General features: G+C 38.9%; 1 non-coding gene across 1 annotated transcript; it reads left to right on the top strand.

Annotated features, from left to right (window-relative positions):
• The first annotated feature begins 3,817 nt into the window (after positions 1-3,817).
• LOC114902267 lies at positions 3,818-3,924 on the top strand. Its single transcript, XR_003795449.1, has one exon. It is a non-coding gene; the product is annotated as a U6 spliceosomal RNA (small nuclear RNA).
• Positions 3,925-13,659: the final 9,735 nt, after the last annotated feature.

Raw genomic sequence — 13,659 nt, 5'->3', positions numbered from 1 at the left:
GAGGAGGAACATTTATTGAAGTTATCACCTTAAGAGTCTCGGATAGATTCTGGGATGAGACGGGGGACTCATCATTCCCCAGACACACCACACCCCAGTCTTTCCTGCTCCTGCCTGGCTGGGGAGATAACAGCTATTTAGCGACATTAAGTAAAATAATAACAATGCACTTTATTTACAAGGCACTTATCCTCCATTGGCATGCAAGGTGTTGCCTGGAAGCACAGCAGTGAAACAATTAAACTTTATTGAGCTGTCTAATGTCATCCCCATGTGGACATTGGCATATTGTAAGACCTCGGTCAGTGTTCTTTGTATAAGACTTGCGTTTTCACTATAACTACCGTTGATTCTTTGTGTATCTTTAATTTCTTTCTATAATATCAATAAAAGAGAATATTGAGGGGAGAAAGGTCTCTTCCAAACAGGGGGTCTGACTCTCAGCTGTGATTTGCTTAGCAATTGGAGATTTTGTGTACAGTCTCGTACAGCAAAAGGTGAGAAATGCAGAAGCAATGGCTTTTTAAAAAACACGGAGAGCAGCAGGAAGCCCTCTCTGCCCAATTACAAGGTGATCCCAGTTCATTTTTACGGTTTGTTTCTTTCTTTCTTTCTTTTTTTTTTTTATCACACATGTTTCCAAACACAGTCTTGATGTCCTGTGGGGCTGCTTTTGTAAAAAGCCATAGCTTCTGATTTAAGGAGCTTCAAAAATAGCTCTCTGCTTCTTCAGTCTGAAAGAGAGCAGTCAAGTAACAACATATTTATTCTCTCTGAAAAATAGAAAGATGTCAAAAGCAAAGTTCACAGCAAAATTAGGCTGATTTGTTTTGTGCTTCTGTGATTCTGGCTGTTGAAGTAAACAGGAATAAAAAAACAACAACAGTGGTTTGTCTAATAAGCAAAAACTGCTATTAAAATGAATTTTGTGCTCAAAAACTTATCCTGGCAGGAAGAATCATCAATTATACAAGCTCTGGAGAGGGGCAGGGGAAGTAAGCCTTGACAGCCACAGTCAGACATTTTCCCCTAGTCAGCATACAATTCAGGCATCACGTTCAGAAAAAGGACAACCTCATTACTCTGATACAAATGACCAATGGTTCTCAGAGAGTCTCTGTGTTGGTTGTGACAGACACTAAGCAATAAGGCTGCTGCCACGAACACTTCCACCATAAAAGCAGCTTTGGCTGATAGTGACAAAATTGTGGCCCCAATATGGAAAACTTTCAGGAAATGCCCAGGTGAGATTCTCCAGGAAGTGCCACCCAGGAAGAAACCACTGAGGTTCTAATCGAGAGCATCCATAGCACTGACTCCCATTCTTGCGCAGGAAGATTTGACACTCTGCAGTCCAGTGGTGACACTTCTGCTGCCCCAACCTCGCTATTTCTCAGAATGGAGCATCAGATTTTTTACAGGGTCCTGTACCACCCTGTGTTTGTGTTTTTTTGATTTGTATACATAAGGTCAAGAGTGAAAACTGGATCTAGCTCTCATCCCCAAGAAAGTAACCATATGATTTCTTCTTCCAGAGTTGCAACTAATGGAAAGTTTCCTGATTTTTGAAGTGATATGGGTTCGAAATCAGTTCTGGGAATTGGTAGGGAAACATCAGTCCCATTTGCAACTGAAAAAGACTATTTTTTTTTAAGCTGGACTATTGTATACTGACACTCTGAGGGTTTGGTGTTTGTTTGTGGGGTTTTTTGTGACCATTCCTAATGAGAACGAATGGGAAGGGAGGCCTACACTGAGAATACTGAATTTTCCAGGTTAGGTCTTTGTTCTAACATGATGGTAGTATTAGTCATGTGAACCAAACAACCTTTGTGAACTTCTTTCTATTCCTGTTTTTTTCCATGAATATTAAGTTGACCAAAATATCGAGGGAAAAAAATTTGCACTCTATATCAATACAATGATTTTCCAGGAGCATAAATACTTCTGGAAGTACTGATTATATCTTCAATTTTCTCAAGTGCACCAGGCTCCAGCATACCGTAAGACCATAGCACATGCTACTTCTTCTGCCTGGAACATTCTTCTATCCTTAGCTTTATCCAGTTAGCTTCTGCTCTCTCTGCAGATTCCAGCCCAGTAATCACTTCTTTAGGATTGTCCTATCTGATGGTTCCTTATCATATGTTCTCTAAGCATGACATTGCCTTGTTACCACTTACCACAGGTATAATTTTACACCATTTGAGTAAGTCATCCTTTGATTAATGTCTTACACAATAAACAGAGACTAGAATATAACAAATGCATGTATGCTGTACACATGGCCAATTTTCAATCAGTTGTGTAGAGAAACACAATTCAATAGATCCACAGATAATTCAGAGACCACTTTTTAAGAGTTTCATTCCTCTCCCTATCTTATCTCTCATCAATGTACAAGTTAAAGAAAGGAGCAAAATTAATTCACCTGTGTTTCCTTTCTCTCTTTATTCCCAATTCATAATGTCAATTCTCCAAACAAAATTGAAATGGTCACTAGCAACAAATGGTAGAAAGATAGGATCTTCAGACAGAGGGATGAAAAGTGAGTACCAATAGTTAAGTCAATGCAATATAATCAAAGAAATGCAGTGCAATGTAAATCAAAGAAAACTCCCAAGATTTGAGAACTTGGCTTTTGATAGCTTGGAGTGGAAGGAAATTTAGGGTTTTTTTCCCTATCTCTAGGTCTCCTCTTTAGATAAAAGCATAGATAATCCAGAGCCCTTTCATTTCTTTTCCAGATAGATAGGTAGACAAATAAGAAGATACAAAGTAAAAAGGTAGTCAATATTGTTATATACTTCATGTACTTTCGTCCAAGTATAGCAGATGTTGCATGGATTTCCAAATATTGTGGCCATAGCCTCTAATAGCTGCCACTTTCTTTTTCTTAGCTTGAATGATCCATTTTATTTTACCATAAAATCCATCTTTAGACACACTGATGTCTGATATTCCAACCATCTACCCATCTGGGGCCAACAAACTGCTCTCCTGAGTATGATTCTTGGTCCTACTGTTACAAAGCTGGAAACTGATGGAGAAGCATTAGCCTGCCAGTGAGATGGACAGTATCCCATAGACCACTCTGGTGTTCTACATGGAACTTGTGCAGCTTCTCAAGGAGCTAAGATGATAACAGACCTGTTCTGATATTGGAGCTCCAAACCGCAAAGTACTGTAGAGGCTTACCAGGGCTCCAGGATGCAAAAAGTTTTCCATGAGAAGCAAACCCATTCCATTTGTGGCTTTTGTTAGTTTTGCACTATCAAGAAATGTATTTTTAAAAAATCCTTTTCTGCAAAGCTTGCAAAAGCCACAAATTCGATACCTTTGGTTTACATGCAAAACATGATGCCCAATTCAGGTTAGACTTTGTACTGCATTAGCTAATGTAATAGAAATTTTTGCAAGAAGTTCCCAGGTCAACAAGTTTAAGCTTCATATTTCAAACACACCTTTGTTTGAGACCTCAGCAAAACATTCACAAAGGGCTGAATGGCCATGTAATTTTTGAATTTAAACTTTAAAATATATAAATATTGCATTGCCCCCATCCTAACACTCTTGATAAGCTCTCATGAAACTCATGAGCTGAAATTGACGGTTCCGTTAGTGCCATAGAGACAAGTTCATATCATAGGAACAGGAAATAATTTAGGTTAGAATCATTTGCTCAGCTGTGACATGATAAAAGGCAAATAGAACAAAGGATCTCCAAGAAGAAAATTTATTCCTGGAAATGGTTGAAGGGCTTTAAATTAGGGTGAGGGGGGCAAGTTGTAAATTTCACTTATAAGAAAACCTCCGGGTGCTCACTTCGGCAGCACATATACTAAAATTGGAACGATACAGAGAAGATTAGCATGGCCCCTGCGCAAGGATGACACGCAAATTCGTGAAGCGTTCCATATTTTTCCATCAACGGATGAATGGATAAAGAAGATGTGGCATGTATATACAATGGAATATTACTCAGCCTTAAAAAGAAATGAAATTGAGCTATTTGTAATGAGATGGATAGACCTAGAGTCTGTCATACAGAGTGAAGTAAGTCAGAAAGAAAAAGACAAATACCGTATGCTAACACATATATATGGAATTTAAGGGAAAAAAAATGTCATGAAGAACCTAGGGGTAAGACAGGAATAAAGACGCAGACCTACTGGAGAACGGACTTGAGGATATGCGGAGGGGGAAGGGTGAGCTTTGACAGGGCGAGAGAGACTCATGGACATATACACACTAACAAACGTAGTAAAGCAGATAGCTGGGGGAAGCAGCCGCAAGGCACAGGGATATTAGCTCGGTGCTTTGTGACAGCCTGGAGGGGTGGGATAGGGAGAGTGGGAGGGAGGGAGACGCAAGAGGGAAGACATATGGGAACATATGTATATGTATAACTGATTCACTTTGTTATAAAGCAGAAACTAACACACCATTGTAAAGCAATTATACCCCAATAAAGATGTTTAAAAAAAAAAAAAAGAAAAAGAAAATCTCCGGGCTTCCCTGGTGGCGCAGTGGTTGAGAGTCCGCCTGCCGATGCAGGGGACACGGGTTCGTGCCCCGGTCCGGGAAGATCCCACATGCCGTGGAGCGGCTGGGCCCGTGAGCCATGGCCGCTGAGCCTGCGCGTCCGGAGCCTGTGCTCCGCAACGGGAGAGGCCACAACAGTGAGAGGCCCACATACTGCAAAAAAAAAAAAAAAAAAAAAAAAAAAAAGAAAACCTCCAACAGGTCTTGTAGGCTGTTCTATGACCCATTATTAGATTCTGAAATCTCCATGAGTATTGATCCTCACTATTGTCTCCTATAATCAGTTTTACTGTCTACAAATTAGGTTCAGTTGGGTTTACCAGGCTCTTCTAGCCTTTTTCTTCATGGAGATTGATGCTGAGATGGGTCATGTGATCATAGGGCTCCACTCTGCAGCACTTGGGGTGACTACACTTGTAGGGTAAGTAGAAATATTCCCATTATCTTATAGATAATCTGTGGTGTCAAATTTGGATTATTTGGTGTGAAGGTTTAAGGTATTATTTTCAGTAGCACAACATAATTGAGGAATGTATAAGAAACATTTGAGAATTTACTGGGTTTTCCCTATTAACTCTGTTACTTGTGATTCTATGATTTTTTTTAATCTGAGAAAGAGGAATAGTAGAAGACTTTTTAAAATATCTCTCCTTTATCTCCCAACATATCATTAAGCTTTGGATTCGCAGAAGCAAAATGGCCTTAGATGATGAAGGTATAGATTATGGACTGAAGGCTACATAATTAAACATGTAAGATATCAAGGTAAAGTACCAGAATACATAAAGAGGATAATTTCTTTAGTCAGCAAATGGGCAATAACAGGAAAAGAATTTTTGTCTTGGGATGGTAAGCAGTTGTATAAACATATGATGCAAAGGCTTTTTCAAATAGACATAACATTGCCATATGTTCCCTCCTAAAACTGCAGAGGGACTTGGGAAAATCAGAATGATTTAAGATCGCCTATACACATCTCTGACACCATTTGGTTAGCTGAGCCCAAGCAGCTAAAAGTAAGGAGTGTAGTTAAATAGGGATACGTTGAGAGACTACAGTGTGCCCCAGAGATTTTTGTGTTAAGACAAAGAAAGCCATCCAACATCACCGACAAACTGCTGCTTCCCTTAAGATATGATAAAACGTGTGCACTACCTCTGGTGGCTCAGCTCTACAGAGCTCATGGAATGCTTTCCTCCAGATTCAGGCAGGAGCTGCTAAACATGGCAAGAGGGCTTTAGACTATGGGGAACATATGGATTTGCCCTTCTTCGGTACTTCGCTATGAGAAAGAGACAATGCTGCCGGGGTATCAAAAGACCAGTACAGTAAATAGATCATTCTACACAAAGAGAAAGCAGCCTACCAAGCAGGCACAATGGAAACAGCAGCATCTTAATGCCAAGTACAGGCTGTGTCTACACAATATCAAGTCAATCAACCGAAGGGTGAAAAACTCAACATGCACAAATGTTTTGTCTATACTACCTAACTGGTGTGTTTGCTTTCGCTTTGTAACTGGAGTGAACAATTGTTTTGGTATCGTGTAGGCACAGCCACCATGTCAATAATTGGCACCCGAAGACAAGTCATTGTATGCCAGTGGTATAGACCGCCACTCTCTATTTCATAAACTGAGGGGGGAAATCAGATTGATGTCGGAAGTAAATAATATTACCAGCAGTGTAGGTTCCAATGTCCAGTCTACTCCATAGAGCTGGCTGCATTAATCTTGACATGACCCAATTTAATAAGTAAGATGATCAGCAGCGATCCTTCTGAAAGCTGCTTTTCATCTATTCAGAGGATCAGATCCTTTAATACACAGATATTCTTGCTGTCCAATTCTTTAATAAAGAGGATAAAATGGGGACTTTTCCTGGCCAGAATTAATCAGATTGCCCTTACAACGTCAATTAGCCTGGTGATTACTTAAACATGCAGCTCAATTTGCCTCTATTGCTATCTACAGAATCTTTTCTCAAGGATAAAAACAGTCTGTATCATTTGAAACTACCCAATCATAAGAACATAAATAATATTATAGTGAATCAAACCAAGCTGCTCAAAATTATGTTCCTGATACGTTCATTCATACATGCATGCATTTTCTTCTTTAGTTTTTCATTCTGCATGGCACTTGATGAACTCTGTTTGAAGTCTTTCTTCAGTTATGGAAATCCTTAGAACTATTTCTTCCTGTATTGACTCCCCTCCACAATTCTAGTTTTCCTTAATGTCCTACCCGATGAATGGTCAAACCCCAATGAATGGTCAAACTCTCCCCTCCACATCCCTGAAATTTTATACTTTCCATCTTTTAATGTCATTGGGCTAGATTCAGAGAGAATACCTCCCCTCACTGAAACTCACTGATTCATCGTCTGGTGTATCCAGTATTGCTACTCAACCCACTTAATGAATTTTTTATTTCAACAATCACGTTTTTCATTTCTAAGAAGTTGTAACTGCCAGATCTTGTTTCCTAAGTACCTCTTGTAGCTTAATAATCTCCTGTTCATATATCATGTTTGCAAAAAGCTCCTTTATCTCTCTGGTGATATTAAATATTCTTAAAACGATTTTTGGATTGTTTATATTCACATTCTTTGGGTCTAAAAATTTTCTGTTTGTGCTATTAGTATTCTCTCTTCCACTGTGTTGTCCATCCTCAGATTTTGGGTAATTCTTGGTTATCTACTTAGTTTTTGGTTTCCTCAAAACAGAGCCTGAGAAAGTGGTGTAAGTAGTTTATTTAAAAGGAACCCTAAGAAGCATGAGCCCAGGAGCTGTGAGAGTGAACTAGGTGAGCAGGAAAAGCCAAATATAAGGGAGCAATTAGAGATTTTCTCAGTTCAGGCAAGACCTCTGAGAAGCACGGAGAGCTCTCTCAGAACTGTTTGCCAAAGGACTCTCATCCCCCATTAGTTGAGAGCTGCCCCTAAGAGTGCTGACTCCCTCCTACTTTTGGACTGTCTTTGCCTATGGGCCAAAGGAGTTCTTAGTTTTGGAGACAGCCCTGGGGCATAAAGCAGAGAAGACATGCCCTTAAGATTGGACCTGCTCAGTGTGTGTCCAGACATGCATGAAACTCTGCAAGGCTGATGCAGCTGCAATTAGAGGTGGCATCAAGGATCTGCTGCATGCACTCGTATGTGGAAGAATTCTCCAGTATGTATCCTGGGTTGTGATAGTTCCTGACAAAGTAACCTTTCTGCCGGAGTGGACTTTGAGCAGTGACATCAACCCCAGAATTTTAGAGGCAGTATCTGATTGGGCCGGGCAGTGAAAGCTGCCCATCTACTGCCATCTTTTTGGAGTGCCTCTTTTTTTCTAGTCCACAGAGAGTTCTCACTCTTGTTTTTAGGAATGGCTATGGATACTTTATTTAAAAAAAAATTTTTATAACATCTTACAAGAGAGAAAGGCATACACCGGTGCTACCTAATGTGTAAACTACTGTCTTCTGTTACCTGTCTTAAAACATCACTTGCAAGATCACAGAGATACCCCCATTTTCCAGCAATCCTGGTTTTAGATGCTATCATCTCACTCGAATTCAAAATGTTAATTATGGAGGTTATCCCCTTATCCTCTGAAAAAGATCGCAAGGACTGGTTAGGGTCAGTCCATTTGAAACAGTCCAAACCCAGCACCTTAGAAAACTTCATCTAATAAATATTTTATGTCAGTGCTTTTTTTCCATTACATAGATTACTTTGAATTATTATCAAGTATTAGTTTACTCGGGCTGTCATAACAAAGTACCACAGACTGGGTAGTTTAAACATCAGAAATTTAGTCACAATTCTGGAGGTTGGAAGTCCAAGATGAGGGTGTCAGCAGGCTTGGTGTCCTCTGAGACCACTCCTCCTGGCTTGCAGGTGGCCATCTTGCTGTGTCCTCACATGATCTTCCCTCTGTACCTGTCTGTGTCTTAATCTCCTCTTCTTACAAGGACACCAGTCAAACTGGATTAAGGCCCACCCTAATGACCATATTTTAACTCAATTACCTCTTTAAAACCCCTGTCTTAAAATATAGTCAAATTCTGATGTTTTAGGGGATAGGACTTCAACATATGAATTTGGGGGTTTGCAATTCAGCCCCACAACTTATCTATTAAGAACTCTCCAGATTTTACTTCAGTGTTATTCAAATGCAATGAAACACTTCAGGCCCTTACATCTTAAGTAGGACGAGTTACCATCGCTACAGACTTTAAAATCATGCTATTTTTTTCTCCAATTTTTACTAGAAAAACATTTCTCCTAATAATAATAATTGAGTGTGCAGAAAGGAACACAAGACCATGTAATAAACTGAGAGGATACAACCTTTGGGTCAAAATCTAAACACAGAAAAACCTCCTTAATATAGGATAATATCCTACAACTTATGTGAGAAGATAAACCAAGTTGTAGAATAGTTTTAATTAATTTATTTTTAAAACTAATATGTACACATCATTAAGAAACTAATCAAACAGTTTAAAGGGATCTAGAATGTAAAGAAAGTCTTCCTCCCACCTCAATCCTCAGTTCCCAGCTGTCCTTCCCAGAGGCAACCACTATTAACTGTTTCTTAATTATCACTCTAGAGATATTCTATGGGAATGCAAACATGTATATTAATGCACCTTTTTGCTTTGTACAGTTGAGATATACTTTGTATATATTTTGCATTGTGCATTTTCCACTTAAAAGTCTTCACAATTATTCCATATCACAGGAAAAATATACACCTCATTATTTTCAAAGGCTGAATAATTTTTTGTTGAATGGATGTACAAATAATTTTTTAGCCATATCTACTGATGAGCATTTAGTTTGTTCCAGCCTTTCACTATATCAATAATGCTGTAATGAATAGCCTTTTTCATAGAACTTTGCACAGATATATAAATACACCTGAAGGACAAATTTCTACCAATAGAACTGCAAGTTCAAATGTTATGTGTATTTTTAATTTTGAAATACACTGAGAAATTTCCCTTCAAAGAGTCTGCATCAGTCTGGAATCCTACCAACAATCCATGTGGATACTTGCTTCCCCACACCATGTTAGTCCAGATTACTATCAAACTTTTGAAACTTGACAGTTTGGTGGGTAAAGTAGTGCTATATCGTTATTTTTCTTATTTGCATTTTTCCAATTATGGGTGAGATTGAGCACCTTTTCTTATATTTAAGAACATTTGTATCTGTTTTTGAAAAGCCATTTTCTTATAGTCTTTTTCCATTTATTAATTGTTCTTCTTTTCTTAACTACAGAATAGGTCTTAACCGTAGGACAGTATTTATTTATTTATTATTTCTAGAACAAGTATTAGATGAACAATGTAGGTTTCTAAGTCTGCTTATATCTCCTAAGTCTGCCTTGATAAGCAAATAACAAGGAAAAATGGAAGCACCACAAGATAAGGAGTCTCAGTTCAACCACAATTGAAAAGAAGGAAGCAGGATTGTACAAATGGAGAAAATGGGCTGCAATGCAGCCTAACAAAGGCTTCATCTGAGCCCACAGAGAACTCTGTAGGTTGGCTGTCCTGAATTGCCCCATGTTAGGGTGAAGCAGCTGGGCCTATATCCTCAAATAAACTGGTTATTACATATAGACTACTTCTGGAAAAGGCACATAAACTTGGACAAGGCAGCTCTCTTCTCCCAAGGGTAATTCCTGGAGAAGGCTGACAGCTGAGAGCCATCAGCTAGGAGATTTCCCAGATGGAAGAATAAGTCCATTCCTGAAGGAGGATCTGGGCAATACCATCACAGCATCCATTACGCAAGTGCAGAAAAAGATATACAGATTCACTAATAATCGAATAAATACAAACTTAAACAATTAGTTACCTCTTACACATCAGGTTGTCAGAGATGTGGGGAAACAGGAACCACTGTATACTACTGATAGGAATAAAAATAAGAACAGATTTTCTGCAAACAATTCATCATACTTAACAAAATTAAGTAAACATATACCCCATGACACCGCAATCCAATAGAAACTCTCACACAGGCCTATGAAGTTACATGAACAAGGATACTCATCACAGTGTTTTTTATGGTAGTACAGACTAGCAGTAAACCAGGTCTATGTTATTAGAGAAAAACATAAGCAAAACATGGTGGTTGCAACTATAGAATTCTATGAAACATTTAGAGGCAACAAACTAGATATACATACAGAAACATGAAAAGATGTAAAAAAAGAGCAACAACAAAGGACTGAGTGAAAAATATTTAAAAGAGCAAAGTCTATAGTATAACACCATTTATGTAAATGAAAAACACGAGCCACACCCCATATTTTACAATATGCATATTCACACATTCAAAGGTATATATCAAACATATTAGAGTGAGTTCACACAGCAAAGAGGAGCAGGGGAATGGGAATCAAATGAAGAAATAAAGGTGAAAAATAAGTAAAACAAAGAGCAGTCCTGCATGAACCTTTTGCACCTGAGGTCAAAAATGAGAACAAGAATAGTAAATATAGTAAACAATTTGGTGCAAATTTGTTTTTATGTAAGTTTTAAATTCAAAATCCAATAGGAAGAAAATTAAGTTGATTAGTAGGGTGTTCCTAGAAAAATCCTCTCTAGTTGTAAAGACACCTCACAAGGCTTTATACTTAGAATGACATAGCTTCCTTCCTACTTAGACACTCATGGATAGCCCCAGCTCCTAGAATATAGTAAGTATTCTATAGATGCTGAGTGAAAGAATAAAGTGAATAAATATGTAAATAAATGAATGGAGTGAACAAGCATATATTTGAACAAAAAATTAGGTGAAGACAAGAGAGTAGCAAAAGGTGCGAGATTAGACCACATTCTGGAAAAAAAAAAAACTAACCAGCAATCCTGGAGCTGAAAGTAGTCTTTTCTTTGAAAAGGACATAGTAGAGATACATCAGGACTCTAAAGGAGGAAAACTTCTATCTCGTCATCCTAGCTCCTCTATTTATGAGATGGCCACAGCCTGGATCTCAGACAGACACCAATGAAAGCTGGTTACAAAAGGTTATTATTTGCCTTTTCAACAGACTCTAATAGATTCCTTCTTTATCTTTAATTATTTTCTAGAAGAATAAAAAGAACATGAGCACCCCATTCTTCTCAATCCCCACGGCAACAAGAAGAGGAAGAGACTTTGCTAGTTCATGACACACTCTCTCATGAGAACACAAGGCTCCATTAAATTCTTTTCTGGTCTATGAATCATCTTTAATTCACTCACACCAAATCCCTCCCGCTTCTATGCTTATCCCAACACACACAACTTACAGTGTTGCCCTCCCTATTAACTAACCCACCCTTCATAGCTCCCAAAGACTGTCAACTGGAAAGAGCATATTAAAATCAGTCAGCCAGCCTAATAAGAAATCAGCAGGAGTTGGAAATAGAAATTATTGTTCTCTTTTCAAAGACCAAGCCCAACAGGGATTCTCCTGAAAATTCCTAAGAGTTGCCTTAGGGCAGTATCCTGGCACCTCTTCTGATCTAGTCTCTCTGCCCCTTCTAGGATACTGGTTGGTCTCCAAGATAATCCACTGGGATACAAGAGGAAAATATTAGAACTTCTTTTTACATTTAGTTTATCTTTTTTTTTAAAGTCTATATTTGTGTGTGTTTTTTATTTTATACGCTATATTATTATTGTGGTACAGATAACTTATAAACAATTAAATAACCATATATGTATTTGAGCATATGTGACTGAGCATATATGATATCAAACAATTGTACTGATGGGACAAGATCCTAAAGGTCTGAAACCTGTGCCCTTGGTCTCCCAGTGTTGGATGGAGCCTAGTCCTGTTCCTCCAAACAGTTGGCCAGGGACCATCAGACTTGCCCCTGCCAGCTCCATTCTTTAGTCTTTTACTGTTCGTCTTTGCCTTGGTTCTAGACCAAATTGCTGTAAAGTCCTTCCTTACTGGGCCCATGGCCAATCCTCTCTGTTATTAAAATTCTTGTCTCTTCCAGAGACTAAAAGGCTTTTGCATCTCAATGTTCTTTCTGTGCCTGCAGTAGACCCGCCAGGCCTCCCTTGGGACTTGGCCTCTGATCACCAGCTGTGGCTGGGTGGACAGGGAGGGGAAGGCTGTTGGGGAACAGATCTGCCCTCACTTTCCTGTGCTCCTACTAGCTTCTCCTAACTCCTCCACCCATTTTATCGATCCATTCGTTGCTTCCAATATGCTGAGGGGAATGTCCCTTCTTCTATTCTAGAAGCTCTCTCCTTTCTAGATTTTATAGATGTAAACATCTTTAGCATGATGCCTCATAGACTAGACATCAAATTGCCTTCTGCTAGGTAGCATAAATAGAATCTAAGTAGAACACTGATGTTCATACATAATAAGGCAGATTCTATTTCTAACAATTAAAGGAGGAAAGGGAAAGAAAATCCAAATAAGATAGAGGCAACCAGGGCTTTCCTGGTGGCGCAGTGGTTGAGAGTCCGCCTGCCGATGCAGGGGACATGGGTTCGTGCCCCGGTCCGGGAAGATCCCACAGGCTGCGGAGAGGCTGAGCCCGTGAGCCATGGCCGCTAAGCCTGCGCGTCCGGAGCCTGTGCTCCGCAACGGGAGAGGCCACAACGGTGAGAGGCCCACGTACCGGAAAAAAAAAAAAAAATCAGTACCAACTATTACAGACTGAATCAAAGTACTGAAAAATAACTGCTAGTATGATCAAGAAACTTGAGAATCTGAATGTGGTGCCTAACCCATAATAGATGTTCAATAAATATTGATTATTCTGGATTGAACATTAGTCATTCAAAGCTGAAAATGGTCTTTTCCTTTATACATTACTTATGACTGTGTTTTCATTAAGAAAAGATCCATGAATGTGTCTCCTATGATTTTCTCATAATTAGCTGTGGAGTTAGGTATGAATTGAACACCTTCCCACCCGAGCAGTGAGAGCTGAATTTTTGAAAGACACAGAAGCAGTGTATATGTGGCTTGGAACAACATTTCATTTCTTGTCAAAATTTGGACACTTTTTAGAGTAAAAGGAGTTATTATTAATAAATATAATGGGATAACATGTATTAATTAATAAATACAATGGAATAACATGATGGGATTGTCCCA

This window comes from Monodon monoceros, unplaced genomic scaffold, assembly GCF_005190385.1.
Source record: "Monodon monoceros isolate NGI ecotype Baffin Bay Population unplaced genomic scaffold, NGI_Narwhal_1 Super_Scaffold_1, whole genome shotgun sequence".
In the NCBI taxonomy this organism is placed as follows: domain Eukaryota; kingdom Metazoa; phylum Chordata; class Mammalia; order Artiodactyla; family Monodontidae; genus Monodon; species Monodon monoceros.
The sequence above is the reverse complement of the archived record's forward strand: the minus strand, read 5'-3'. Positions and strand labels throughout refer to the sequence as shown.